Source organism: Schistocerca cancellata, chromosome 7 (assembly GCF_023864275.1).
Source record: "Schistocerca cancellata isolate TAMUIC-IGC-003103 chromosome 7, iqSchCanc2.1, whole genome shotgun sequence".
Taxonomy (NCBI): Eukaryota; Metazoa; Arthropoda; class Insecta; order Orthoptera; family Acrididae; genus Schistocerca; species Schistocerca cancellata.
The window spans coordinates 608,557,022-608,563,935 of NC_064632.1; positions in this window are offsets into that span (position 1 = coordinate 608,557,022).

Genomic DNA, 6,914 nt, shown 5'->3' on the forward strand with positions numbered 1-6,914 from the left:
GAAAATCGACTGGACTAGAATGTCCTGTCAGTATAGGACAAATTCAGACAATATGGAACTTTTTACACTAAATTTGCAATATAATGTCACACAGATTGTAGCAGCCATTGGGATGTCTGTCTGGCCAGCTTCTGCAGCTTTCACTAAAATTCCATGGTTGTAATTCAAAGTGTAATTAATTTTGCTCACTGACATGTTTTAAATTCAATTTTAAAATAAAACCATTGTACCAGTCATTGTTTGGGTGTCAGACTGGAAAATTACAGTTTTAAGACACCCCAGCCTTAAAATTAACAGCTGTGATCGAGGTTATTTTCAACAAGTTCCTTCACTTCCTACATCATCATGGATCAGTCCAATATAATATTATTACTAGACTTAACTTCCAAATGATACAAGTCATGCATTTAAGAGGAGCCTTAACGTTGGCCTTTGTGTTTGTCTCATTTAAATGTATTCCTTGTCTCGTATCAAAGACTGAAGCACTGTTAAAAACTGGTGCTCCTACCTTATCACTCAGTTAAAATACAACGTGTCATGTACAGGCGTTAATAAAATCATGGCATTTAAATTTCTGATCAAAGAGAGAGCCAAATTCGTAAGTGCATGTTGCAATTACAGTGTCAGCATATATGCAGATCGGTAATGCATCACTTCAGATAACGAAAAAAAATTATGATTTTTTTCCGTTTATACGAAGTAATACTTTAATAGTTCAGTTGTAATTTCTGTTGTCAGTAAAGATACCCCTAAGCAAACGATGTCAACTTTTTTTCAAGAGACGTCTTCACTGTTTTCCACACTTGACTTTCCAAATTATACCTGTAGTTAACAGCTTTGGCAAGTAAGGTAATTTGTTGACCTCCATTGAATCTTAAATAGTGTTTTGAAACGGGCAAATAAGTAAAGCACTCGTAAAATTAATAGTAAACAATTTATAGGTCAGCTTGTCAAACTTTCAAAACACACTCGAATTTAGGAATTTCATAGCAGAACTGTCACTGTTTTTTCTCGCTAGATTAGAAACACTTCATTATGTTGATGTGTAGATATCTAGGACATCCAATATAAAATACTTATGAGGGCGCAGAACGAAAAACATTTTCATCCGTGTTTTGACACTTCGCTTTTTGTCAAATTCAGATATGGCGGACACTCAATGATACGATCTCTTGACCGGCACGCGCTAGAACCATCTATCGGTAAGCCCGGTAGTTGAGCATCCCTCATTTCGCTAGCTTTAGACGCGTCGTGGAGCGCGGGCAGAGGGGGAGTCTGGCTGGAGTAGCGAGTGGAACCGGTGTGTTGTGTGAAGCTCCCGCGAGTTGCCGCGCTTTCGGGGTTTGGCAGCATGTAATTGCGCTCGACTTGCGATGATAGTTTCTGACATGGTGTCGCGGACGGGAAGCATTAGCTGGCGCACATCAAGAGCCCGTTTCGTCTGGTGACCGTGTCGAGAAGAAGGAGCGCCAACATCCAGCTTCTGCAACAGCGACGGCCGACAATGAGTGGCTGTCGCCACCTCCTCGATCGATGGCTTCAAACCTTCAATCAACCAACAAGGAAGACTGGAAGCACGTTAAGTTTTAGAACTGTATGGCAGACCTCAGCTTTTCATACTTTTAAAATGGTTGCATCACAAAATTACAGCAACTTAGCTTGAACCTTTGTTGCTCATTGTCCCAATTGCATTACCAAGCAGGGTCCCTTCCTTTTCCGGAATGAACCCGAGTGTCGTTGAAATTCAAACGCCAGCGTCATTGATTTCACTGCTTTAATTTCAAAGTTCACTTAAGGTATTCATAGCTGGCTACAATATTTAGATTACACAAGCCCAAATTAAGAGTGCGAGTTTTGTTACCATATTTTAGCTTAACTGTGACTGCAGCGCAGCTTGGTACGTACTAAATTTTACTATTGTTAATTGTTCAGAATCATTTAATTCAAGTTCAAAGTTAAACCTCTTATTTCTAAATTGCGTAGATTCAAGTAGCTTTTGAAATGATTGTTGAGGTAGTCCAAGACTAACTGTATTTTACTGAATTTCGATGTGCTTCAGAAAGAAAGCTCACCATTAACTTCAGTCACTAAATTAACTTTCGATTTTCCTGTTTTATTAATTCTTTTGCTAAATTAAGTCAGAGTGTAGCGAAATTTATTACTTCTGACAAACTTTCAGTTTTCACACTGCACGTGTCAACCTTCAGTTGCCACGCTTCTAGTGCTAATTATATGTGTAATAACCTTTCTTTTTCAGTTACTATAGTAATTGTCCTTAGGACTGGCGACCGTAATTTCCCCCAAATCTCAATATCTAATTACCGCTAGTTAATTGTTAACGTAACGGCCGCACATTTACTTTCTTTATTAACTTTACCCTTTTTCAAAATTAATTTCCACCAGTTGCATTAGCATTTTTCCTTTCATTTAGATGTAACCCTTTCCTCCCTCTTTACCGACAGATTAACTTCGGTGACGATTGCTTTTCCCAAATTTCCATTAGGTACACGCGGTTTAATTTTTCACTGTCATTAAGGTCGATAAGTGAGGGGTAGGTTACACGTGGCGACCTGGTGACAGGACAATCTTCGAATTTGAGGTTGTTCTGGACACGAATTTTGCATTGTGCAAATCTCGTAACAAAGTACTGGTTACGAAATGGTCGATACGTCAGCGAGAATATTAGTGTGAGGAATCCTAATTAGATTTGAGATTTGGCATTTATATTGAAAATTATTAAAATGAATGAAGGCAACAATTGCCAAAATTTGGTAGACTTGGATACGGAACAATCGGTCGAACAGTGGGAAACGCGCACCGCGGTACCCATTGTTCAGGGGCAGGCGGCTAGCATGAAAGACGCGACCGCCGAAACGCAACAAAGAGCAGAAATGGAATTCCAAACTTTAGAAAATGTTTCGGAATCGGAACTGAAAATCAAGTCTGAATCCCTTGATGACGAATACGGGGGGACAATTAAAGAGGAAGCCGCTACGGAAGTGAAACCGGTAGCTTCCGGGAATTTAACTGATTTATTGAATGTTCTGATTAACGAAATCAAGAGTCAATCGGCCAAGCAAGAAGATCAGGCTGCCAAGCAAGAAGCTCAGTCTGAAAAAATTGAACGGATGCTAGACAATCAGAACAAAGCTATTAACGTTGTTAACAACAACGTTGGAGTTGTTAACACAAAAGTTGATAAAATCAAAGAAGATATTGTTAATACCGAAATCGGTAATCTTAAACAGGAAATGATAGGCGTTCAGGCGGAAATTGCGAGCATAAATACTCGTTTTTATTCCGAAATTAGCAGAATCGAGAAAAGTGTAGGAGAATCAGTTGCTCCGATCATCGAGAATAAGGTGACGGAACAAATTCAATTAGTGAAAAAAGAGGATCAAAAGAAGGTGGAAACTTTAAAGGCTTTAGTATCCGAAGTAGATACCAAAGTGACGAAGCTGGCTAATACCTGCGAAGAGAAAAAAAGGGAAGTAGAAACGCTTGCGACAACCATTTGCCAAGTAATTACGAGAGTGTCGGAGTTAGAAAAGAAACTTGACGAAAAACAGAGCTATGTGCCAATCTATGCATATAGTTCGGAATTGTTGACGAAAGAGGAGCGGTTCGACCCCTTGAAAAAAGGCGGTATACACGCGAAGGATTTCATAAAGAACTGTGAAAGAGTTTTACCCAGATCATGGACTAATGAGAGAAAAATTAATGCGGTTATTGATGTGCTGGCTGGTGATGCCAAGCGTTGGGGCTTAAACCTCAACATTACCAACCTGACTTTTGACGAGTTTAAAAATTTGTTTCTGGCTGAATACTGGTCAGAGCAAAAACAGCAAAGTGTCTGGCGCGAATTTGTCGTGTCGAGGCCTTTCGATGCGAATTCGTGCTGCTCGATGAAGGAGTTTTGTGAGGGCTGGATCCGCAAGTTGGAATATTTGCGTGATCGCCGCACGGAATCCGAAATAGTCTGGGAACTCTACAAGAAGCTTCCAGATGATACAAAACGCTACGTAGGAAGCAATTACAGGACAATCAATGATTTCCTGGAAAGAGTTGAGGACGAGGACTATTGGCGCAATAATCGCGACAGTGGTAGAGGCCGTGGTAACAACAACGGGTACCACAGCAACCACAACAACGATAACCATGGGAATAATGCATACCGCAATCTTGGCAGCAATAACAATAGTGGTTCGGGCCGTAACGACAATCGGTACGATGCAAGTAATAACAGGAATGACGGAAACCAGTATCATACTAGCGTGATACGGGCTTCGCAGAATAGTAATAACGCCAGAGGGTGTGATCAGCCGCCTCAGCAGCATCGGGGGAGCGTATCTGCTGGGACGAGACAGGGAAACCATTAGCCGCGCCGGTGAGGGGCCGACCGGGCGTGGAGAAATTTTGGAGGCCCAATAACAGGAGAAAACCCAGGTGTCGTCGTTATGAAAATTCCGTGTGGAATAATCAACGTCGGGAGAGTGTGCCAGTGTTAGGAGAAAAGAGTGCGCCCACAAGTAGTAGATCAGCTGTATACACGGCAGTAGGAAGTACATTCACTGTCAATGAGAACAATTTAAGTAGTGTTCCGGAAATCGATTATAAAGTGGCAGCTGTAATACCCACAGCGGAACTGGAGATTGAGTTTAAGAATGATTCGCAAGTGTTGAGAGAAGATCAGATGTCGGATAAAACGTCCGTCATCGAGCGAGGGGATGCAGAGAGGGATGAGGTCTGGTTAAGGCAGTTCGGTCGCTTATACGACGAACTAAGAGATTATAGGGGCCTGTATGGGAGAAGTGTTTATGGGGAGCGCGTGCAGGATTTTCCGCGTCTCGTCCCGCAGGAAGATAGTGTTTGTGAAATGATAGAAAGTTCTGGCCCTAACCGGCAGACTTTACCAGAAACAGTTGATGTTAATGGGGAGCACGAGCAAGATTCGTCGTGTTTCGTCCCGCAGGAGTTAGATGTTGAAGTAGTAACGGAAAGTTCTGGCCCTAACCGGCAGACCTTACCGAAAGTCGTGGTAGAAGTAGCCGACCCATCCGACGCAAACCTCCAGTTTAAACATTGTGAAAGTATTAAGGGGAAAGATTACGAGAATTTTTGTGATAGCCGGACACGATTGGTAGAAAAGCACGTAGATTACAGCGTGTATGAGTTTAGAGTTGACGTTATACGGTCAGACGGTAGCAGTGTGGGTTGCGCAGATCCAGAGGAAGTAATTGCAGAAACTACTGGGCACATTCCTCCAGGTAGATTGGCGGATGAGATCAATCTGGCCAAAGAGGAATCAACGAAGGTGACAATTAGTGAATTGATAGCAAAGCAACACCCACCAGTTGACGAGTTACAGGAAAAGGTTTCGGTATTGGAGGCGAAGCTACAGACTAAGCCCCAGGACAAACGTGTTGAAATTAAAACTGTATGTGAACAGAGGCTGAAAAAGCCGCCAGATAAGCAGGATTTAGGATCAAAGCCGGGTGGTTTTTTCTGGAATGACCTGGGTATAGACGAGGATTTACTGTGGGAAAATAAAGAAACAGTCGGGGACAAGTGTAGACAGATAGTAGTGTCTGTTAATATGCACGGCCTACAACTAAACGTGTTGATTGACACCGGCGCAGAATTGAGTGCTGTATCTGGAAAAATATTTCAGTTACTGAAAGACAGACCTGGTACCGTAGTTATGCCAGTAACAGGAGTGAAAATTATCGGTGCTACTGGGAAGGCCAGTAAACCGGTCACAAAACAGATTTTTGTCCACTTCGAGATATGTGGGGCACGATTTGAACAAGAGTTTGTCGTCGTGCCAGACTTAACTACGGAAGTAATTATCGGGTTGGATTGGCTATTAAAGTACCGTGCAGTGATTAATTGCGAAAGCTAAACTTTGACATGTACGTCACAAGATAAAACAATAGTAGTTAGTTTTGACGAGGCAGGAGACGGTGTGCATAGGCAATACCAGCCTATACACATTGTTAACTGGCCGGATGCTATTGACGTAGGTATGAATTTGAACTACTGTAATGTGAGGAATCTCGGCATTGACAATAGTGTAGAAAGTGAATTGGAAAGTATTGTAGACGGTGTGTCAAACGTAACACACGAACAAAGACGAGGCCTGTATGAAGTAATAATGAGGAATAAGAGTGTGTTTTCAGACAAACCGGGACTTGTGGAAGGATATAAATGCAAGTTGCATGTAATTCCGCACGAACCATTCTTCGTGAGACCGTATGCTATACCGCTGTCCAAAAAGGAAGCAGTGCAACGGGAGATAGATAAGATGATCGAATGGGGAGTGATTGAAAGAAGTACGAGTCCATACAATAACGCAAAACGGGATGGTAGTGTGCGTATTGTGATTGACGCACGCACGTTGAATATGGTCGTTCAACATGAAACAGACAGACCAGAGAGTATGGAAGAGATTTTGCAACGTTTTCATGACGTTAAGTTCATGACTAGCCTCGATCTGACGGCTAGTTGCTGGCAAATAGAACTCGAAGAAGAATCTAGGCCATACACCGCCTTCTTGTTTGCGGGCAGGTGTTATCAGTATAGAGTACTGCCGTTTGGACTTAATATATCTGTGTCCGTATTCATCAGGGCCCTAGATAAAGTGCTAGAACCGGCTTTGAGTTCAAGATTAACTGTGTATGTTGACGACCTATTAATGGCCAATGCCACTTGGCATGACCATAGTGACCTGTTAGATGAAGTTTTTAGAGCATTGCGCCGTGGCGGAATGACTCTAGATCTAAAGAAATGTGAATTTCTGAAGCAGGAACTGAAATTTTTAGGGCATGTAATTACCACTGCTGGTATTACGAAGGACCCAGAGAAACTAGAGGCAATAAGGAATTGTCCCCCACCCAAGTCTAGGAAACAGTTAA